Source organism: Corvus cornix, chromosome 4A (assembly GCF_000738735.6).
Source record: "Corvus cornix cornix isolate S_Up_H32 chromosome 4A, ASM73873v5, whole genome shotgun sequence".
Lineage (NCBI taxonomy): Eukaryota > Metazoa > Chordata > Aves > Passeriformes > Corvidae > Corvus > Corvus cornix.
Window position 1 is genome coordinate 4,454,782 of NC_047058.1, and position 24,066 is coordinate 4,478,847.

Below are 24,066 nucleotides of genomic sequence, written 5' to 3' on the forward strand. Positions count from 1 at the left end.
GAAGGGGAGGCAGTGAGGCAGAGGTTTCTCGGGGGTATGGTCCCAGGTAAACTTGCTAATTCCAGCTGGGAGCGCAGCACCTCGCAGCCAGACCCTGGGGCTGTGGAAGGAGTGGTGGAGGCTACGGCTGCTGCTTTCAGCCCCATCCCTACAGAACAGGCAGCACCATCAGCCCATGGAATCTCAAAATCAGAATCATAGAATCACAGGTTCACAGAACAGTTTGGGTTGGAAGGAGCCTTAAAAATTGCCTCTTCCACCCTCCCTGCCACGGGGAGGGACACCCTCCACTGGACCAGGTTTCTCACAGCCCTGTCCAATCTGGCCTTAAATGCTTCCAGGGGCTTCCCATCTCTGCCCTGCCCCGCCGCCGGCAGTAGTACCCTGGGTACTGTGATGTGCTGTGCACCCAGAGCTGGCTGTGGAGGAGGAGCCAGAGCTGGAGCTGGGTTCCTGGGGTATCTGGCAGCAAAGGGCCCCTACAGCCCTGGGAAATACAATTACTGTTTTGGACTCGTCATATATTTTCTCCACAGTCTCATTTTGAAAGCAGTAATGATCTTTTCCTCTCCCCTGGCTGCTGGGAAGTAGCTTGGGGAATTGCAGAGAGGGGTTGTGGGAATGGCTCCTGCCTGGGAGCACAAGGGTGCCAGCAGTGAGGAGGATGAGGAGGAGACTTCTGCTTCCCCTAGCTTGTTACCAAAAGCTAAGAAAAAATAATAACTGGAGAAATGTCTCTGTGTTGAGATGTTTGTCTGTCTCGTTGAGCTGCTGGCAGGAATCAGTCCCATCAGTCCCAAGCTGTGGAGAAGAGAGGTGAAGCCTAGAGCACCATGATGGGGTTGCAGGACCACGGGAATCCATGTACCACCAAAAGCAGGACTGAAACATGCCCATGGTGGAGGCAATGCAGGCATGGAGTGATCCCAGTGCAGGCAGGAGCAGGCTCATCACTGCTGGGCTGGCACAGCTGTCTTTGCAGGAGGTAGGGTTGAAAGCAGCTTTTCTGCTGCATGGAGCTGGGGAAGAACAAACCCAGTGCTCCACAGGGACGGAGGAGGGGATTCTCTGCAAAGGTTTCCTTGTATAAATACCCTCCTGTGGCTTTTAATATGGATGGGGAGGAGGGAGGAACAACCTGGGCCAGCAAAGCTAACACCTGGTTTTCTAATCTGTGAAAACCAAGCAGGTAAAGAATAGAGGGAGGAAAAGAGCAAACAGTGGTGACCTCGCCGTGAATCTTGAAGGAGCAGAAACAGGTCCCTGAAATGATGCTCTGCCCCGCTCACCTGTCCCTGTCCCCCTCACACATCTAGAGCTTCGTAGTGCACCTTTAATGACTGCACGAGGGACGGGGTGGCTGCTGATGAAGCAGGATGTGGTTGAAACCTGTTCCCTCGCACAGTGAGAACTCACTCAGGTCTGTTATCTTTATCGTGATGGCATCATGGCCTGGCTGTACTCATGCAGTCTCTACTAATGTCATTTGCATGACATGATCAAGTTACCCACGAAAGGGTTTGCCCAGGTGCACGTGTTCCTGCTCCTCGGCTTGGTGGCTGCCCTGGGCTCTCACCAAGAAGGCGCAGCTCGAGACGTGCCGGGAAAAGTGCAGTCAGCCTTCTTGGTTGAGAGAAAGAGAGGCAACCCTCGCCAGGTAGGGCAGGCTGGCCCCAGGACTGGACATTCCATGTACCTCATGCAGAGTCTGAGTTCAGCTGATGTGGCGCAGGCAGGAACAGGGCCACGGAAACTCCTTGGTCTTGGCTGTGCATCCTTGAACGGAGTTGCAGAGCTCCCTGGAGAGGTGAGAGCTGATGGGGACAGTTCCAGAGGGAAAATTCAATGAAAAAAGATGGAAAGAGAAAAAGGGATTAATACTGGTTTGGTTTTCACCTGAATGCATTAAAAAAATTGGAGGAAACTTGTAAATGAACTGATGTTTTTAGCTGAAAAGACCTGAAAGTCTGCTAGTGATGGCTTTGACTTTTGTTTTTATTTTGTCTCTAAGCAAATAGCAGACGTGTTTTGATGCTTAAGCTCATTTATTTTTGTTGGAAAGGGTGTTTGGCTGTTTGGTTTTGTTTTCCCTGGCTTTATATTGGAGAGGAAACATCCTTGATGGAAATGTGTGATCCAGGAGGGAATCTGTGAGTCTGACACCAAACACATCTTTTCAGTACAAAATGTCTCCAGCACCACAATCCTGGGTTGATTTGCCACTCTTGCTGGGCTGCAGACAGAGTGTTCAGCTGATCAGAGCTGTGCAAGCACACCCATCACCGCACACACCGGTGCTCATAAACTGACAAACAACAACAAACCAGGGCTGGTTTTCCTTCCCGCAGCCATTTGTTCTTCCCCCCTGCCCAGCTCCAGCACCTGGTGTGAAAATCAGCCTGTCTTACCCAGAAACACCTTCAATCAGCCTGTCTTACCCAGAAACACCTTCACCCTTATCACCTCTCGCTCTCGCTTTGTTTTCTCGCTGCCTTCCCCGCTCTTCCCTGGCCTGAAACCCCCCCAGCCCCAGCAGTGCTCACATCTGCCCAGCAGCCTTGGGACTTCTCTGCATCTGTGGCGCTGCAAGGAGCTGGAGCAGGGTGGGGCAGGGGATGAAGTGCTCTCAGCCCATCCTGGAGGAGCAGACTGGATGAGATGGAACTGTCGGGCCTGCTGATGTGGTTTGGGGGGCGGCGTGGGGGAGCTGCTGCTCGTGCTCCAGCACAGCAGCTGCAGGAGGATCTGCTCCCCCTGGGAAAGCACAGGCTGGGAGCAGCTCATCAGCCTCCTCGTGGGCATGCACAGGGATGGAGGGTGCCCGTGTGCAGGGAGCAGTGGAGGCACACTCGGGGATGAAGGTGTCCGGAGGTCCCGCTCGCGCCCAGGGGCCGGGCAGCTGGGAGGCTGCTCAGCCTCTCCTCGTGGGATGGCTGCGAGGGGCTGCAGTGGCCGAGCACTGCCAGCACAGGGCTGCTCCCAGCAGCACCCACCACAAACCTTCAAGTGCAAGAAGCACCACGGCGCTGCCCTTCTCTGCTCCCTGTTTTTTGGCCACCCTTTACTCGTGGCTGTGAGATCCTGGTGGGGTTGGTCTCGCAGGGAAAAGCTCAGATGAGCTTCTTGTTGCTGGAGCAACGCAGAGCAGTGTGAGCAGCCCCGAGTACCCGGTTCCTAAAATCCTGCTCCAGTATTAAAGCCCTGTGGTATTTATGAGGCAGCGCTGCAGGGACACACACAGACACCTCTGCCTGCTCCCAGTCCTGCCCATCATCCCGGCACCTGCCATACCTGGAACACACAGAACCCAAATTCTGCTCCTGGGGAAAACAAACCCACACATCTATGCTCATACAGCTTGGGAAAAAATAAATTAAAAAAATAAAATCCCAAAAACACAAAAAAGGGGTGTTTTAAATTGAGCTCCTATTTTTCCAAACTTCTTTTCTCTTTGTCCTTGAAGAAAGTCTCTTGGTTTCCCCTGGTTGCTGAGAATGAATTTCCTAGCAGGGACACCTTGTCAGCTTTTTTTCTTGGGCTTGAATTCAATGTTTCAAATGAAATGCCTCTTTTAGTCTCATCTACTTCATCTACAAGAAGAAGGGTGAAAAAATCTATTTTCTTTCTTCTTTTTAGAAGATTTCCGTTTTCCCTCCAAGTGGCCTTATGGCTCCTTTTAAGAAATTATATAACAAATTGTGAAAATCTGGAAGGGAGCTGGTAGTTTGATTTCTTTAAGACTCTCCCTTCTGCCACTAAGACAAAGAAAGGGAAAGTAATATTCAGTATGCAAAAAAAATATAATTAAAAAAAATCAAACTTACTGTTTTGCTTTTGAACAAGGTGCAAATTAGAGAATATTTGTTAAAATTTGAGACAGCAATTGTCTAAAAAAAATAGTTTCAAAGAGGAGAAGGTTGTTTTTTCTTCTTAAGTAAAAAAGCCCCTGAACCTTTCTTTCTTTTAACTTCAAAAGGGAGCCAGATTGCAGAGGAAGAGAGAAAAACCTTAAATCTCCTCTGAGGGGGAAGCAAGTAACTTAGTCAAAGTGATCTTATTTGTGAGGGAATAATTTTCGGTTCACTGTGGTTTTTTCCTAAGATCATGATCAAGTGACTTGTAAATTTTTAACTGCGCTGGTGGAACCTCTGCTCTACCTGCAGAGGTGTCAAATGGTTACTTGGGGATGACTGGGTTATGCTGACCTGCCTCTTTCTGAAAACTTCATCAGCAGGCACCAAGCAGGAGCTCCCCCTTGCCTTGGAGGATGTGTTTTCAGTAGTACAAGAGTGGAGGAAAACGCTTCCAGCTCCCTACGATGGCGTTTTGCTCTCGTTTCTGCAATGATGCAAGCAGAGCCACGCTGGAGGTTAGGCACACATCCAGGGCTTGGGGGAAGATAAGTGGTGCCTGTCCTGCCTGGCACCTCTCGCAGCTTCTGCGTTTCCAAATAAATAGCGATGATAAAGAGGGTTTTTCAGATGTGACCCATAGGTATTGCATGTTTATGCAAGTGATAATCTCTGGAAAAAAGATGCCTGCTAAGGAGTGTTCTCGTGGTATATCTGTGAAAGCCAGAGTCAGCCTTGTCCAGACTAATATTAACCTCCGTACACATCTATATGTGCAGCATCTGCTGAGTCTTTGGCTGGGCTTGTGGGTTTGACATTGAGCTCCTCGTTTCAGTCTCAGCTCCAATAACGCGCGGCTGCCCGGTGGCGCCGAGCGCCGGTCCGTCCGTGCCAGCCCCGCCAGCGGCCCGTGCCAGACGCTGCCGAGGAGACTGCGGAGCACCATCGCAGCTCATCGGCGGAGCTCGGCCTGCCGTGCCAGCTGGTGCTCGTCAGCTCCGTGTCCTGCAGCACCGGGGCTGATGGAAATCGCCGCGGAGAGCTCCGTGCCTGCCTTCAATCCCGGCAGCACAAACGCCGGGAGCGGAGCCTCGCCCGCCGGGCGCCGCGTGGTGCTCTCTGCTGATTGCCCGATCTCGGGGACCCAGAGCTGCCACCCCTGATGGGGGTTCAGCACTTACAGTCACCAATACCATCAACACAGCAGCCGGCAGATGAAAGGTTTTGCTCACTGGTGTTTGCGCTCTCCCCGTTTCCCTCGTGGTCCCGGGAAAGCCGGGTGAGTACGCGGAGAGCTGCTGCCCCGGCGAGGGCTGGGACCACGGTGTGCAGCAGGGTGGGCAGAGAGATGCTCCTGCATGTGTAAATAGGTTAAAAAAAAAATAAAGACCAGTAAAAGAGCACAAAGTTGGGCAAAACTTGACAACATCTGGAGCCCATGTAAGGGCAGAGTTACAAACGCTGTAGCCCAGAGCTGGGCTCTGGCTGGACCTGCTCGTCTCCAGAAGATGAACATTTTCCCCACTTTTATAGAGCAGCAAAAGCTATTCTTTTAGCTGTCGAGCCCTTTTTTGAAAATTAGTAAGGGCTTTTTTTCTTTTTTGCCTCAATAACCTACAGCAGAGAGTCCTACAGGCTAATTATATGTTTCATTTTAAATCCTTTAATTTTTTTGTAGTTCAAATAGATAACTGTGTTTTTCTCCCACATCTTTGATTCAGACAGATGATTTGCTTCATTAATTGATATGTGGAGGAGGGGGGGCTAGAAATGAGCTATATTTATGCTTCAAAAATAATCTTTTCCTAACTGCATTTTTTTCTTCTATGAATCCTCATATTTATTTCAAAATTATCCTGAAGTGAATGTCATCAACCTTTGTGCAGGAGCCTTTTCTAGATTAATTAGTCTATAATGAATCTACTTCTCATCCACTTTGATTTTCAACTTTCAGGCTGGCCTGGTGTCAGACTGCACCCAGAAATCTGCTTTCTCTCCTGATCTGTCAGAATGAGGAGGAGGGCAGGGTGCTGGGGCTGTCTGAAAAACCCGACAGTTTGGAAGAGCTGGGATTTCGGTTGTTGAGGTGAGAACGCATTTGGGAAGTGCTTCGTTCCTGCAGGAGCTGCTGAGAACCGGTGAGATCAGAATGGAGCCACCCCAGAGCCCAGCCTGGGCCGGGTCCAGCCGCTCTGTGGGATGGCACAAGCATCCCTGTGCCAGCGATGGATTCACGTCCCAGAGGGAAGATTTTGTGTGGCCCTGTCCCTTGGTGATGATTATTTCAGCTCTTCCTTTTCCTGGACAGAAGGAGAAACTTGTGAAGGTCCCAGCCCTGAAAAGCAGACACCAGAGTGAATCACACCCTTGCACTGGCGTGACACCAGCCAGGGTCTCATCTCCTCAGGGAGATTTCCAGCTCTGCTTGCTTGCTGCTTTCTTCTTGGCTTTTTTTCTTTGGCTTTCAACACACTTTGGTGAAAAAAATGGGTGTGAATCATTTTTCATGAGAAGCTTCCATTGCAAAAAGTGCTTTTTTTAGGAACTCAGCATCTTTATAAGTGAAATGCCAGAAATCTCACAAGCTGAAGCTGAAATGTGCTGGTTGCAACATTAGGTGCTAACAGTTGGCAAAGCTTGAGTCCCAGTGGCTAAAGCACCAGAGAAAATGGCAGACAGCTCCTTGGCTTTTAAATTTGGGCTGTCTCACTTGTGTGACAGGAGGAGAGAGGGTAGGGCTGGGCTCAGGCTGGCTGGCTGTGATTGACACAATTCAGGGACAGGTTTTTATGGCTCTCATCCTGGTGATGTTCTGATTGCCTCCCCAGCACTAATGAAGACATCCCCTAATGGGCCTGCCAGGTAGGAAAATATGATTATCTCTGATTTCTGGATGAGCCTGCTCCAAGTGGCTCTGTCTGCCTGACGTCTCTGGCCTGTGTGACAGTGGTGCTGACACATCCCACGCAGGTGCTGCTGCTGCTCCTGGCCCCACGGTGCCATGGTGGCTGCGTGCGGCTGGGGCTGGCCCCACCACAGGTCTCAGAGATGCTCCTAAAGCCACCAAGAAACCTCTCCAGATCAGCAATGTTGTTGGCTGAGAAATGTGGAAAAAATGCCATGTCCACTGTTGGTTTTGTCTAGAAATCTTCAAACCAAACCAGCTGGTGGGTTTTGGGGAGAATTGTCAGTGGTTTTGTCTAGATATCTGAGAATTTTTATAGAAATGCCTGCAAAAAAAATGTGCATAACATGTTAGTAACAGTCTCAAGGAAGCTGGGAGAGGAGAAAATTTTTTTAGGAGAGTAAAAATGGATAGAATATTTTGTGAGATTAAAAATGTTTGATGCTGGCACCAGCTCGGGGTAAGGTGGGGAGAAATGTTTGTGAAAGCATCATTTGGGATAAAACCTTTCATCTGACAGTTCAGGTCAGCCTCCAGGCCACCACAAGGGCTGTGACCCCTGGCTGGGCAGTCTGGCTGCCTGCCAAAATTTCAGACCCTGCCACCTCTTCCGCAGCTCGTTGGGGACACACCTGAGCGCGGTGCCTCCGGCTGGGCCCTGTGCCAGGCACCGCTGGCTCCCGCCCTGCTGCCGGTGGGGAGCTGCAGGCTGGTGGCAGACACGAGTGGTTTACAGGCAGATTTGTAGCTGTAAGAGTTTTGCAGCCCAGTGCCACGCTGCGGACAGCCGGGTGGCCGGGATGAAGGATGATGCCTCTGCTCCGGTCCCCTTTGACCTGAGCCGAGCAGCAAACTCAGCTTGGCCTCTGGGTGGAGAGGTGGCACATATGGATTTTGATAACTTTCTTCTGCTTAGAGGTCATTGTCCACTTTAAATATTCATGTTCCGAGTGACATTAAATAAATAATGCTGAACTTGTTAAGCTGAGTGGCTTGCAACTTCTGCATTTTGTGTCTTGTTTGCAATCGAGAAGAGATGTGAGGCTGCTAAATACCATCTGCTCTTTAACTGGGAAAGGTTTTGCTGTTCAGACCCAGTTATCTGCTCACTGGGCTTGAAAAGCAGGACTGAAATAGTTTGCAGAGAGGTGTCTCCAACACCTACAGGCTGGTTTCCATTTTTGAAGGGAGAAAAGGAAAAAAAGCGTCCTGCAAATTGATGGTTCTGTTTTGATCAGCCCTAGGTGCCCAGCATGGATCATTGTGTGTGGTGATGGTCATTCCCTTCAGCCTCTCCACAGGCCCTGCTGCAGTCCCCTGCTCCTCCACGGCTCCTGACAGGGCTGTCAGGCATTCCCCTGGGCTCCCATCACGTGGATTGCCATGCACTGCCTGTAGTATTTGCAATAAAGGACAATTTGCAAGAAGTCCCTGTGGCATGAGATGGGAAACAAATGGCCAGCACCTCATGTGTTATTTTTTCATTCATTTGGTTGGTACCAGAATATCCCCCGGTGCCTTGGGACTTGCAGGTCAATCCAGACACTTGTATTTGCAAAAGGTGCAACATGAGGTTTCAAGGTGGGAGCCTTTCAGTGAGATGAGATTTATGTAGAAACAGTTATTATACCTCCTGCCCCCCCCCCCCATCCGCTTCAGAAGGAATATGAATCACCAGTTGAAGGCCTCCTGTATTTGTAAATCAGCTGCAACATAACGGTGATGTTGGGAAGTTGTACCGAGTTAACTGAGCTACTTCTCAATCTCAGAGCTTTACATAACCCCTTCTTAACACACTGTTATTTCCTTTATAGATAGACTCATAAATTACTGCTGGTACACAAAATGCGTGGGAGGCTGCCTGTTTGCACAGCATGGGACCAAGACCTGCACATTCAAATATCGGCAGACAGCTGGAACACAATCTGTGAAAAGGCACTCAGAGCCTCCAGGACTATTAGATACAAACTTAGAACATCAACCAAGAATTTTATATCTTGCATTACATGGGTAATGCCAAAAAGAATAGGTGCAATACCCCTGGGACTTTGTGGATAAATGTCACAGCAGAGCATGCAAAAAACCTTCTGTGGGTAGGTGGATCGGTGTGCAGGCAGAGCTGGGGACATATGTGTGCTTCTGCATGAACATGAATTCGTGTATAACTAAATATCTGAGTGAGGAGGATCAGCCTGTGATAGCTATATTTAATTTGGTATCCCATTTTGTGCTGAACTCTCACCACATCAAGAGAATTGGGAAACGTGTTACTTTGGGTTCTGCAGTCATTTTATTGCAGTCATATAAACCCACAATGTATATGAAACCCAAATTGTTCTTTTTCTGAAGTTATTTGCTTCCTAATGTGGCAAAAGTTTCCATTATGGACAAAGTTGCCTTATTTGCTTCTACCAGTACGTCCAATTTACACCCGCAGCTTTACCAGATGGGTCTGGGAGATGCAGCCCTTAGACTGATGAACACAAAGGAAGGCAGGATTGAGACTGTAGAGCCTCTGGTTCCACTTCCATTTCATTGCCTTCTTTATCTTACTGCCTGACTTCTTCAAACCTCAGCATCTGATTGTGAAATGTGGTCCAAGGCCGCCTCTTATCCCAAACCCTCCAGGGGTGTGTGGTAACATTTGCGCTGCTTTTACCTTGTGTAGAAGCCCAGATTTTACAGATCTATTTCAGTTTCCTGTTACCCACATCCAGTAATCAAGATCTGGAAAAATTTGGATAAAATTTACTTTGGTTTTAATCTAAAGGACACCTCTTGATTACGCAGCTTTGATACGTTTCCAGCTGTGAATAGGAGGTATTCAGGCTAGTGATATGTTGGATTTGATTAGTAGCATAATCCATTGGGCATGGAAACAATTCACTGCTCCCAAGAAACTGGTCATTTCTGGGGTGTTTTTGTTTCTTTCAGGAATAAGTTCTGGTCAGGGAACAGTAGAGATGGGAAAACAAACAACACTCTTGAGTGGCTGTTTCAAAGCAAAAAGCCTCTGGCAGGTTGGATGAGGGAGGAGAGGCTGTTCCCTGGCCAGACTTGCTGCCTGCTCGCCTGTGACACTACTGAAGCTGCACCAAGTTTTAGGACCTTGGTGCATCCTTCAGTCACTGGGGGATAAAAGCTCTTGCCTACAAGGCCTACCAGACGCAAGGAAAGTGCTTTGGGATTTTGGAATAAGAGATGGATAAAATCCCAAATGACTGTTTCTCATTGCGCTGTTAAGGAATTTTAATAAAATTTGATTAAGAGGCGGGGATTAGGTATGGTGCTGCGTAAAAACATCAATTAGCAGGAGAACAAAAAGCAGTCATACAGCTTGAGATTGTTAGAAACTCCTGCTAGAAATATTCGGTGAAGAATTTCAGAGGCATAAGTTGCCATGAAGCCTGCAATTCTCTTCTTGATTCCTCTGCTAGCTTTCTGTTTTTATAGCCATGGGGAAAAAAAAAAGATTAATGTATCTGGTTTTTAACAATCTATCCAGGGTGTGGAAAAAAGCCCTTCTTACGCTTTGCCTTTCAATTCTCCAATAATAAATTAACTATCACAGTTTAAGATGCAATTGTTGTTCTTTTATGTCTCCAGACTAATGCATCGTGACACCTCGATTACATGATGAGTGCATGGCTCCTCCTGCCCTCTCTCTTCTAGGTGAAAGCCTGTGAACAAATCAAGAGAATGCTCACCTGCTGCCAGGGCTGGATCTGCCCCATTTCTACAGCAGCAGCAGCCACGCCCGGGGTCCCCAGCTGTCCCCTGCACCGGTGGCAGGGAGGACACAGGGCACCCGTCCCCACGCTGCTGTCAGACCTCCCAGTGACATCTCTGAAGGGACAACGCTTCTATTTGTGCTCCTGGGTACCTGCTGTCCCTAACAGTTTTAAAAAATAATAAGAAGCGGGAAATTGCAAAGCCAGTGGACCGAAACACCGTGGTGTGCAGGCAGAAGCCGCTGTGTCCATGCTACTGCCACGGATGCTGCAGGAGAGAGCAGGAGAATGTGACCCACAGCTCCAGTGAGAGTAATGAAATGTTTTGTGACTGAGGCTGCCTGGCCCCGCATCTGCAATAATCAAATCCTGGTAAGGCAATTTAGCAAGCTGTGGTTTTTTTTTCCCCAAGAGAAAACAGTTAGTTGTTCTTTTATTCCATCAGCTGGGCTGTGCATTCCACCAACTCCCCTCTGGCTGTTCTGCCCTGGCCAGGGTCTGCTCACCATGGCTGGACCAGCAAGACTGGTTTGCCACTGAAGCCATCCTGACCCTCATGGCTGCTCAAGTTCCTGAGCAGAACTGCTCAGTTTGGACACTCCCAGACTCAGGCAAAATTCCTCAGCCCATCTCCACAAAAACATGACTACTGTCATTAAGTACATCCTGTGATACCCCCATCATGCCCTGATGAGCCCATGCACTGAACCTCACGGCTCCTGCTGGAGCTACACCCCGTACCCAGCTGTGGAGGCACCACTGTGTGCTGGTCTCCCACTGCTGGTGAGTGGTCTGTTAAGGGTCTGAGATCATTGTCACACCTTGAGAGTCACACACAGAATAAAGATGTCTACTTTCCTTCCCTCCCACTCTTTGCAGGGCTCATTTTGCAAACTGCAGCTACTGAGAATGGGAGAGAGCAGCATACTGAGAGCAGCATCACTCTGGCGGCGTTGTGGAACTCAGATGCTGCCAACAGAAACCTGCAGGAGGAGGACAAACACACTGGGCTCCCAAAGCACTGTGTTTTGATGGACTTGCTCTTCCATTTGTGAGACAATAGACGGAGGAGCCAGTGGCACTTCTGCTGCATGGACCTGGTGACAATGCTGTGTCTGCTGCCAGCATCACCAGGCGCATGCGTGCCCATGTCGTCCTGGTGCAGGTGATGGCTGTCACCCTCCAGATCCATGGCTGTGTCCGTCCCAGGCTTGGCCCAGGACCAGGTGAGTAGCCAGTGGCCCTGGTCATTGGGTCGGCATACACATCCCCTCCTGCTCCATCCAACCACTGCCACCTCCTTTGTTGTTTGGCCCTTTAGGAATCTTAACGGGACCCATAATATTTAATGGGTTTGCTAGTGATAATGTCATTTTAAGTGACATAGCTGTGACAAATCGCTTCCACACGTCATTGAATTCTGTTTCTAAATTTTTATGTATTTTTGATAGGCCAATTTATCCCTGTTGCAGCTCCTGCCCGTGCAGTCAATGGCATTCCACTGGGGGTGAATTTTGTCTGCTATTTACAGCGTGTGCTTTTAAGCAGTGATTGGTGTGACAGTGTGATCTGTACAGCTGTCTCTCTGTATTTATTCTTTTGCCTATAAGTTTGATTTATACTAGCTTCAAAAAAGAAAGAAAAGCTCATAGCTTTTCATGGGAGTGACTTTAAATAACTGATTAACGATTACTATTAGCACGGCTATAACGGAACGGGGGTTGCCAAGTTTATGGGCTTGGCTGAGCAATTGCAGGTAAAGCTGCTCTGTGCCCCTCTCCAACTCTAAACCTTTTCTGAGGTTTTCTTTATAATTGGACAGTGCCCTCTGGGTTCAATCTGACTTGATGTGTCTGACATGAGGTTCACGGCGGAGCCGCCTGCGAGGGGATGTTTGATGTTTGCTGGCAGCACGCGGGTACCGCCGGGAGCCAGGGGTGCTCTGCACCAGCCTGCTCCTGCTGGGGACAGGAAACTCCACACCCCACACCACAGTGGGGACTTGCAGACAAGGCAGGCAGTGTTCAAGTCCTCTGCCTGAACTTGCGTCGTAGTCGTCAGATTTGTTTTCATGTATTCTAAGAGCTTAAAATGGTGTCTCTCGGAGGCGGCATCCTTTCGGGCTTGTGTCACAGGAGGAGCCCCCAGAGCTCTGTTTACAAAGCTGCCTCTCTGTGTGTGGCTCTGTGGCTGCACTGAGTTGTCTCCTGCCCCCTTGGGTGCTGATTCTGCCTCGATCCTGATTTATTCAGTACCACCCCAGAAGTCTCCTGGAGACTTTTAAAGGAATGCAGTGCTGAGTTAACCCCCTCTGCCTGGCTTTGTGTTTCTTCTCTCCTCCTGGACTGCTAATAGCAGAGTCTGGTGGCCAGGAACACCTGCAAATAGCAAAGCTCTGCTCCTGTGTGTCTGTGTGTCCGTGGGATGGTGCAGGGTGGGGCTTTTTGCTGCTGAGCCCCCATGGAGAGCAGCACAACCATCCTCGCCTTACCCTAGCCTGCCCCGAGGTGCCAATCAGGATCATTCAAGCAGCAAACCCCCTCCCAACACAGCAGCTACTACACAGTTAACATTTTCCAGGACTGAGACCTCTGAGATATTTATTCCAGTGTTTTCCTGCTTGCATTACCACCTGTGGTACCAAATAGGAGGAAGGATAGCTATGTCAATGAGATGTTCATGTCCTGCAAAAAGAAGGAACTTGCAAACCAGGAAATGTTGTGTGTGTTTTTCTGAAAGTTTAAGTCCTGAATGTGTTTGTTTTGATGTGTTTGCACATGGGGAACCAGAAGCAGCAGCAGAGGGGTTCCATTTTTCCCAGCGCTGTGCAGTGAAGCCATCCAGCTAGGAGCGCCCTGGCTATTTAGTTGTCAGATTTGTTCCTGTCAAAGTCCTAGGAAGGGAATAATACGTTGGGGTTTTTTTTTTTTCTATTTTTTTAAATAAGATGGCGGTGCTGCAAAAGTAGTAGAGGATAAGGCAAAGTCTGGGAATACAAAGTATTTTTATTGTTGTTACTATTTATCACAGCTTGAGCAGACCTGCCTGAGAATCGCTCTTGTTATTTTGTCTGCTTTCCTCTGGTTTATGTTCCCTCAGCAGAGCTTGATTAAAAACTATTGCATCTCATTTTGCTCACAAGGGTTGAGGTGCTGTGTCACCGTCACCTGTCTGCAGCCAAAATTATACGACACACCATGGAAGGGGTTGAATGTTTGCTACTGGTTTTGATCTTCTTCAAAATATCGTTTTCACTTTGTGTAGCTAGAGAATAGTCGGCCTCCTGCCGTTCCCATTCACTTCTTACCCTTGAACAATGAGAATAAAATCTGCCTGCAGTAATGTTCAGTTTATGCTGGGGAATTTTTTCTGATACAGAAAGGGAAATAAAGAAGCTTTATGAAATAATGGTGCCATTCTCAGATAAACAGATATTTTTGTTGTTAACTTCATATTCAAGGGGTAGCAAGGAGGTCAGCTCTAGCTGAACTCACAGCAGAACTGTGTAACTGTGTGGCCGTTCAAAGCCTTTGGCCTTTTGGAGATTTTTTTGAAGATACTTTTAACTCATGCAGATTTTACCTTCCTATGTCTAAAAAGGACAGATTTATTACAGATACAATGGTGTGTCTCTGGTGTTTCAATGAATGTGGGCTCCTCGGGGCTGAAGGATGCCATCTTCCTGCAAGCAGCAGCACAGGAACAGGGAATGTGTGCCAGGCAAGGCAAACATCAGCAGGGCAGAGCAAACACAGTCCGTGTTTGTGTTCATCACCAGCCTCAGTGGTGCCCAGGGAACCTTGATGTTGAGGAGTTCTGCTCTTTCCAGCCCTGGGAGCCTTTTCTGGTTCCCTGCCTGCCCTGGCATCGATGTTGTGCCAGTCCAGCAGTGGTTCCACGGAAATGGGGATGCCAAGAAGGTTTCTCATGAGCGCCACTGCTCTGTGAAACACATGCATTTGCTAGCATGACTCTGCAACCAAACATCAGCTCAACTACTTTTTATTATTAATTTCAAGCTCCAGCTGCTGCCTTGAAGCATTTTGTTTTGACATTCTGAGAGTTGCTGCTCAGAACAAACAAAAGGGAAAGAAAAATGAAAGCAAGGCCCCTAAAACTCACTAGTAACATAAAGCCTAGCAAGGATGGCTAACCGTGACTAATAATCCATCAGGGTGGCTCATCTGTCAGCTGTAAAAGCATCATTCCTAGAAGTTTACTAAAGCTTTTTAAGGTCTAAGCTGAGTTTACTGCTTGTGGCAGCAGCAGGGTGCTGGCAGTGTGTGGTGCTGGCATTGTGTGGCCAAATGTCTGTCACCCACAGGTTCGGGTCTCCTTCAGTCCCACCCAGTGCCTGGGTGTGTTACTTTGGCCAGAGGAAACCAAAAGCTCCATCAGTACAGGGGACTGCCCACTGGCCTGAGAGTGGGGCCTGCCTTGGGAGGGTCCTTGTGTCTGCTTTCCCACAGCACGGCTTGTGAGTCTCTTATTCTTGCAAAGCTTTGTTCAACCCTCTCCACAGCTTCAGGGTCACAGTGGAGGTGAGGTGTCTGCTGGCAGTGTGGGGAGAGCAGGGAGCAGCCCTGCACTGCTCCTGCCCAAAGGCACTGGAGGACACACAGCTCTAACCCTGCCTGTCCCTGCCAGCACAGCCCTTTTCCTCCAGCTGGGCTCTGCCTGGCCAGAGCAGGACAGATGTGGAACAGCTCCATGAGAGATGGGGGGAGCACATGGAGGGCACGGGGCCTCTGAGGGCTCCCACTGAGCCCAGGAGCTGCTGAAGTTGGTCCATCTGGAGTAAACTCATGCTGAGTTTACTCAGTAACATGAGTTACCCTCAGCTGAGGGTTTCACCAGCAGCACATGGCAATTTGTCACCAGTGGATACTTGCTCTGTGCCTCCTGCAATGTCTCAGTCACCTTCTCCAATTTCCCTTCCAGCGACTTTCCCTTTGCCCTTAATTAATCCATCATTTGGAAACAGTCCGTGGTGTATTTGCTGTTTCAAACTGCTGACCTTCAGGCTTTGCTCCCACCATGGCTCCCAGGCCACGCTGATCCCTTTTCCCTTCGGAGACTGGTGACACGCTCTGGTTTTGAAACAGCTTCATATAAAACTGGAAGGAGGTCTCAAATCCAGATCAAGCTTAACATCCACTGTCGATCCCCCACGTACTCAGCCTCTTCCCTCCTGCAAGTTTTAAGCCATTCTTTTCACTCTGCTGCTTTGTGGGGCTAATGAATTTGCTGCTGCTATTCCCTCTGAGGAGGGGATGGGAACAGTCACACAATTGGTGTGAAAGGCTTAGAAATACATGTAAGTGGCTTGGGTTTCTCTGTGAAATCTGAATTCAAATCCCCACTCTCAGTAAAAAAGAAAAAAAATAAAAGGGAGAAACACCAACACTGAAGAGCAACAACTTTAAAAAAAAGAATGTTCATAGGGAGTGTGAGGTTTCGCTGCCTTTATCTCTAGACGGGAATGTTGTAGTGTTGCCTACAGAGCCTTTCTTCTCTGCATTAGGCGAGCGAGGAGATTTCATTTCATACATCATTTACAGTGGAGTGCATCAAGAGCAGAGTTGGTGCATATTAACAGGGATGTGGGGAAAGAGTTGGGTTCTTTGAAAGTTTCAAAGCATCTCCACCAAGGAGGGCAGCCCGGGCTGCTGATTCCCTCTCACTCTGTCACAGAAACTGTGCGAACCAAAAGCCCAGGAAATGGAAGGAGGGGAGAACAAAGGCACTGAAAGGCCTGTGATGCACCAGCATCAGTGGGAGCTGGAGTAGCACAGGGGTGCTGGAACAGACGGCCCCATAAGCCCCAAGAGGCTCTTCTGTCTCTTGCTCTCCTAACTGGAGTGAGTACAGGGTCCTTGCAGTACTTGGAAAGGGTGGTCATGAGCTGGGAGAACATGAGGAAGACATTGTCCTCCATTGTCCAGCCCATCCAACCAGCAGCTGCCCATAACCAAGCTCTCTTCATTGCTTCACACAGCACTTGAGCCAGGTCTTCAGATCACTACAGAACGGCCACCCCAGGTATTCATGACAAAGTCTTGTAGATAATGACTTGGGCTAAGAATCAATGCTCTTCTTTGTTAATGATACTTGGGTTGGTTTTGGTTTCCTCCTGGAATTTGCATCCATAAGATACACTTGAGAAAATTGGGAACTGGAGCTCTTGATGAGCTGTAAAACTACATCTAGGGATACTGATGTTGTCTCATCACAGGACCCAAGGAGCTGGAGCTTCCTGGAAAACAGCAGGCACCACAAAACATGCTATAAAAATTATGGAACTGGCAGTGGAATGGCAACATTTTCTCCTTTCCCTGTTCCCATGCTGTCTGCTCCTTTGGCAGGAGCTGCACTGGCCACCCTGCAAGAGGGAACAGGAAAGTCCCCAAAGCCTTGTGACATCCGTGCCAACGTCTTGCCACCTTCCTCGTGGCTGGACAGAGCCATTGGGAAGCACAGGACCTTGGGCCTCTGTGTGTGGAAAAATCCTCTCTGCCTGCTGTCCCTTGCCTTTTCTATGGAAGACCACCTAAGTGGTCTTGAATTTTGCCTAGAAATGTCTGGCAGAGAGCCTTAGGAATAACTCCAGTATCAAGGGCATCTTCCAGGACTTGCACTGGGAACACAATGATCACCTTATCTGCCTGATGCTGCTCATCCACGTACACATTTGTAGGTCAAGGGATTGGAAGAGATTTAAATAGGAGTTCCCATGGCTCCTGAAATTAATACAAAGTCTTATTTGGCAGACATTAATATAAAGCCTTTCCTGGCTGTTATAAAATTCACCACATTTCATTCTGGTGGGTCACCTTAGTGCTGTATGATCTGCGGGAGGGCAGAAATAGCAGCAAAAATGCCCAACTCGTTTGGGAATGCCTACCTGGACTCAAACACCTTTGGGTTTGTTCAGTAATTGATGTTGAGCAGAGATGCTTCCCTGGATTTACAACGTTTATTTTCAATTAAACTGTTGACTGGTACCTGCTCAGAGTCTGTTTCCAGAACTGGTGATGGATTTAAGTTGCTCAGGAGACAGTCAGCTTGCTCCAGGTGACATCTTCAAGGTTACAGGAGAAAAAACCAACCATGTCGGGCTTCTGTCAGCTGCAATTTTTGCCCTCTTAGAGTTAGGAAATGGAAACTTTTCCCATCCCTCCCCCATGACTGCGCTCAAAACTCCACAATCTATTTTCTCTCACTCTTCACCTCTTCTCCTTTATATTGGCTGCTTTGCACCAAAAGCCCCATAGTTACATGCTCTTTGACACTTGCATTTCAAAATGCCTGATTGTGGAGTTCTGCCAATACCAGCAATTGATCTGGTGCCACAGACCGGCTTAATTATTCAATGTCAGTCTCTCCCTGTCTCTTCTTGTCCAGGGAGCAGCAGCTACAGGGAATAAAACTTGAACAGTCTTTAAATTTTAATCATAAACTTTAGTAAGTCACAGATTTGTTTTGCTGCATGTGGGGTTTTCTCTATTGTGCTTCCTGCAACTTTTGCAGCCTCCCTGCTCAGAGCATGGCTTTCCTGCTCAGCACAACACTGGGCTTTTGTAAAGCACGGTATTTTATGCTGCTATTTAAAATGCATAAGTTGTGTGATCTAAGCAGTTTCCAGTTCACTTTTGAGCTCCTGTAAAACGTATCCCTGAAGGCATTTCAGCTGTGCAACTAAGAAGGTGAGGGTATTAGAGGTTGTGAAATGGCTTGTCTGCTAATTCTTTCTATGTGCATCTCTTCAGATAAATCTCCTGTGACCTCCTGCTACAAGCAGAACATTAGTTAAGTATCTTCTTGGTAATGGAGTGTCCTGGACCTGATCTTATATTATACTAAGGGCTCTTCACGCTATCTGGGAAGATGTTTGCCTGCAGGGAGAACAGCAGAGGTGTCCCTGAAAGCACACGAGGTGCAGATTGCTTCACTGAGCAGTGCTGGGCTGGCTCGCAGACCCCTGTCCAGCCTGTGGGGCACCGAGGTGGGCTGGAGGCTCACGGGGCTGCACCGCCTGAGGCTGGCTCATGAAGGAGTAAAGAGATCCATTTACAGCAGCCCTGGGGATGCCCTGCACTTCATCTGCCCCAAGCTATGGGCAAACAAAGAGGCCTTTGGACCCCTCAGTCCACCCCTGAAGCAACTTGGATAACTGACAGAGTCTAAGAGATCATAATTTTAAGCCCTCAAAAAAATTTGTCTGTATTTTAGAATAGTAATTATAAAATAAGAACAAACTCAGAAAAAAGGAAGATCCAAGTGGCTTATAAAATTATTATTATTAATAATAATACTAACATGGAATGGGGGGGGTAATATTTCAAGGATGCAAGAGGTACAGTTACCTTTGTCTGCTGGGATGAGACAAAGGGAAGGAGAGCTGTGGAAAAGCAAGGAAATGGGGGATGTGGTACAGGGTTCCAGTTGTACTGCTGACGGGAAACAAAGCCTCCTGCAGTCCCTGCCACAGCTCCTGTGCTTGGGAGAGGACCTGGGACTGTGACCACAAGGGCGGTGCCAGACCTGCCTGGGCAGAGCTCTGCAGAGGGGAAGGGGCAGTGAAGGCACCTGGCCCAAAGGCAGCGTGGCCAGGGGCTGAGCTGGGCTGGGCATGCTGGGGACACCCAGCCTGGCCACGGCCACGGGTGTGCCGGCTGGCAGGGCCGAGGGCTGCCACTTCTCACATATTTTTTGGGGGGGGAAATAAAGCCCAGCAATCATTGCTAATTTTCAAACTCAGCATGATTACGGTATCTCAGTTTTCCAGCACCCAGCCGTTAGAGACAAGCACCGTGCAAGTCAATTAGTGATAATGTCTCTTTCCTCGAGATAGAATGGCTCATTCTTGCAGCGGGCCGCGCTGCCCCGATGGTGCCCGATGAACGGCGGCGCAGAGCCGCTCTCTCCCGGGGCACTTGCTGCCTTTGTTGCAGATTTAAAGCAGCACTGTTTGGAGCTTTGCCTCTATAGCTGTGTTGTGCTGTCCTCCTTTGTAATGAAAACTTCTCCTTTTTCATAATTTTTAATTTCAAAGCCTTCAGGGGCTGGCTGCCTCAAGGCTACCTCTCAGTCTGTGAGGAACAGGGTGTCTGGCTCTGCTCTTCCTCGCCAGCCCAATGGCCAAGGCTAGCTGGCTCTCACCTTCCACAGCAATAGTTTATAGCTCTTGGCTGGTGTTTACTCAGGACCTTGTCTCACTTTAAAATGTATTTCTAGATGTGAAATCATTTGTTCCTGAGCTGAAGCTCTTGCTGTTAGTTTGGGGGAGGTTTGTTTACTGCAGTAACCAGCTTGCTCTGTATGTACTCCCATCACTCTCCCTTGCTACAACCTACAAATCTCTCCAACTTATTCAGCTCAATACTGGAGATGGTTTTTGAAGTCTTCTTTAAAGCGTAGTGAGTGCCCTTAAAAATTTTCCAGGCTTTGAAAGATTCTACCTGTTCTAATGCAATTCCCAATTTTAAAGATAGGGAATAAATATCTTGGGGATGGTTGGCTCACATACAGCTCCTATCTCTTAAAACATTAATGGTCCATGCTGTTTGATTCTTTTTGAAAATACTCCATTCCTGCTTTGTTTATTTAAGTTCTTTTCTCTGCACTGGGACTTGCCAAATGGAGTTGTGTCTCCCCCAAACCCCCACTGCCACCCTTTCATTCACAGAAATCAGTGAGATGTAAATACGGCTCGTTTAGTTCTTGCACTGCCAACTTTTTTTCAAAAATCAGACATAAGGTCCCTTGAATTTTGAAAAGAGTTTCCGAAACCTTTGTTGAAGAAATAAATTCTGAATAATTTCTGGTTTTGCTTTCTGCATTTTGTGCCTTTGAAGGTTCACACTTCTGAGCCTTCATGTACAATCATAAGAGATCGAAACTTGCTTTTCTGTTAATAACTGCTGCATCCCCTGCAATCACACAGCTCCAAGACGGAGCCACTGTAGGAAATGAGCCAAGTCAAATACTGCAGCTTTATGAACTCCTAAGACTTGACAACAACAAATTCTGCTCCTGAAAATCGCCCATTGGTTTGCCTACAGCAGCTACAAATGCTGGGAAAACCTGGGGACAGGGAGCAGGGTGACTGTGCCCAGGGCAGTGCAGGAAATCGGGCACAGGGATGGGGGCATCGCCTCACACAGTGGGACTGGCGATTACAGAAATCAAGTTTGAAGGTAGCAAAGAATTTGTGCCCTGGAGAGTGTATTGGCCCTGAAGGGGTTTATCAAAGCTCAGCACTACTTTGTGTAAGAGCTGGTCCTTCAGCCCTGGGACTGAGCTTGGGCAGGCTGAGCCTCCCAGCGACACCCCTCTAGTTCACCCATGACTGTAAATCACTGGGCTTATTAGTTGGAGCTGTCTCTCCTCTGTTAGTGTCATTTTAGCTTGTCCTGTCCTGTGGCAGGTATCCACAGTAGTTTGGCTGGGTATGACTGATGTCTTCTCTAATTCATGTCAGATGTCAAGAAGAGAAGAGCTAGAGGAAGAGGGAGCTGCCCTTGGCCAGCACAGAGGGCTGGAGCCAGGGCTCTGCTCTGGGGAGAGCAGGGCTGGGACAGATACCTGAGCACCTCTGAGGTGAGCACAGCAGCAAAACCTCAGCTGGTCACATATGGATGGCATAGCTTTGCTGTGGGTTCTGTTTCTAGCAGCTTCTTGTGCAGCAGGTGAGCGAGGGCTGAACACCAGATGAAGATGATTTGGTCTGTCAGAAATATGGACTGGTTTTTTCTCTGCTGTTGATGACATTACACAGATGGTCAGGAGACAAAGCTCGGGATGGCTGTGGCTGGTCATCTCTGCCCCATGTCTGGGTGATGCTGACAAAATCTTTGTCAGTGAAATTTTGCTGTACATACACACCAGCAGTGACACCAGCAAGAGAGGGGACTGAAAGCATGTGTGCAGAGCCCTGGCAGTTTGGAACAGAGGCATGCACAGGACTTCATTAATCAGACATGATTTTTGGGCAGCCAGAGCTGGCAGGTGGGTCACCTAACCCCCCCAGACTTCACTCGGAGCACCAAAATCCCCTTTTCTTTCTGTCTTTTAAGTCTTTTATCTTTCCAGTCCGCAATGTGTGAGATAGCAGCACAGGCTTTCTGCTTTCTTCCTTTTTTCTTCACACATGAGATATATATAAAAGTATATATAATTTATAGATAACGTATACATAAAATAATATTCTGTCTAAATACATGCAGCACGAAGCATGTTGCAGAGCCTGTGGGAAACACTGTCTGCAGTGGAGTTTGCTAATTACAGCAGCTCTAATGGCAGCTTCCCCCCACCCTTCCCAACAGCAACAGAGATCAAAACCTTTTTTGTTTAAAATATTTACTGTACAGCTTGCAAAGCTTTAATCAACGTAACATGACGTTTCCTTGCAGCAGACGAGTAATAAATATGCAATTAATAGGGAATTGAAATACACCCATTAGCTGTTTGCAGAGCCTCCACTTCCCACTGTACAAATGCTTTCAGAGCATTTATTGCTCTGCCTACAGTCAGCTGTGCCGCTGGAGCCAGGCGATGCCCCCACCTTGGGCAGGGAGGGGCACGAGGGGTTTCAGAGCAGCTTTGGGACTTTTGGAGTGAGGATCACTCCTGCTCTGGCAGCCACCACAAGCCTGGGTGACACAGGCGGGCTGGGAGGCGACAGATCCACCCACAATTTGTGTCTCTCCCTCTTGGGAGCTGGGCTTCTGAGACTGTTGGTTTTGCTTCAATGAGTGTGACTCTGCACAGTTCACAGGGCCAGGCAGGCTCTTTCCCAGTGCCTGTGTACTGGTTGTACTGGCCTGCTGCAGGCCTGGCGGTGGGTCCTGTGGAGCTGGGGTCATGGCAGGGCTTCTCCTGCACTGGGGTACCCCTTGGGCAGTCTGGCACTTGCTGCATGGGCTACAGCCCTACTGGGTTTGCTCTGCAGTGGCCCACTGGCCAAGTCAGCATATGCTTTCTGCAATTTATAAGCTGCTCTTATGAAATTTAACTTCCCACCATGGTTGAAGCACCATCCTGGCTCTGTCTGAGGGAGCAGGAGACAGCACAGAGGTGACTTGAAGCCCCTTGATAACAAAGAGGTAAAATATACATGGCATAACCACCTCAGAGCATTCTCCAAACTCTTGTTCCACACCTAAAGCCACAGTGTAGGACAAGAACCTGAACTGCAACAACAGCCCTGGCAGCTTCACCCAACAGCCAAGAAGCTCCTCGCTGGGCAGCTGACCACATGCCCTGCAGCCACCCCATCCAGCGCTGCTCAGGACTGGGTTGAGTGATGCCCGGGTGGGTGTCGGGGCTCTGGAGCTCGTGGAGCTGCTCTGTAACCAGCCAGAGCACCAGCCAGATGCTGCTTCCCAGCAAAGCCTCCCCACTGCACGGGGAGGAGGCGGCGCAGAGCTCTGTGCCTCCCAGCTAAGCATTAGTGAAGCTTTTTAATCTCTCACTGTGGGATTTCTTTTTGCCTCAGCATCGCACCATAAAGTATTTCAGACAAGGTGACATTTTCTATCTGCATGAAGTGCTTGCAAACAGTGTGAATTTAACTTTTATTGGCCTGATTTAGGGGTATGGGACTGTGCATAAGTCTTGGTCTCTCAACCTATAGCCTTGCACTTTAAGTGATGAATTAGTCAGTAAAATAAACAGGGCATTATCTAGCTGTACACACGTCTGCATCTTCCAAAGAAAATTAAACTGTGTTTGAACGTACAAAAGCTAATGATGGTGAAATCAACTTGGCTATAAATTAACCAAAACTCAAAACTAATCCAGAACTTTCTGAGAGCTTGAAAAAGCTCTTCTCCTGGAGCAGAATGCTTTGCATGTAGGAGGGCAGTGGGTGACCATGCTGAATGTCCCGTGCCACTCTGTCCCTCTGTCGGTCGGGGCGCTCAGCAGTGCACAGGTGAGGTACTGCTGTTCCTGCAGCTCCCACTCCCATCCCCACGTGCCCAGGGAAGGAGGGATCCATCAGTTACCATCTGCAGCGATCGACAAATGTTGATGTCTTAATGGCAACCACCACACCTGCAGCTGGGTGTGATGGAATACTGATAGAGACATTAGTACCCAGGCTGGCGCTGGGGTTTTGTATTTCATTTAACCCAGAACACAGCACACTGCAATGTATACATTTGTAACTGCTCCCTTGATGGTCTCTCTGGAGTATTATAAAGATTTATCATGTAGTGTTTGGTCAATACTAAATACCGTGAAATGTCAGTAGAGCAGTTCTTGGGACTGCTTGAGCAGTAAATAACAGAATCCTACAATATCCAAAAAGAAACGAGCAGGTGAGCAAGTAACCTTAGAGAAACAAAATGAAACAACCCAATCCCTAACCTTTAGAAAAAAAACAAAGCAGGAAGGATTTTATTATTAAGTCTCCTTGACTTTTAATGAGATGTATGAATATTTGTCATTTAGATGCATTGGAAAGCCATTTAGGTCTGGAAATGCTGAGCCATGGCTATGTGCAGGGGTCAGGCATCATATCAAGTTTTCTCTCTTTCTACCCCTGGGAAGTCCTTCCACCTCCTGCTCCATG

General features: G+C 48.4%; 1 long non-coding RNA gene across 1 annotated transcript in view; it reads left to right on the forward strand.

Moving 5' to 3' along the window:
• Positions 1 to 6,486: 6,486 nt before the first annotated feature.
• LOC104691318 overlaps positions 6,487 to 24,066 on the forward strand; it is a 38,164-nt gene continuing 20,584 nt past the window's right edge. The window contains exons 1-3 of the long non-coding RNA XR_002046132.3: positions 6,487 to 6,713; positions 10,363 to 10,859; positions 11,367 to 11,713. This is a non-coding gene — a long non-coding RNA (uncharacterized LOC104691318). The remainder of the gene's footprint in view (positions 6,714 to 10,362; positions 10,860 to 11,366; positions 11,714 to 24,066) is intronic.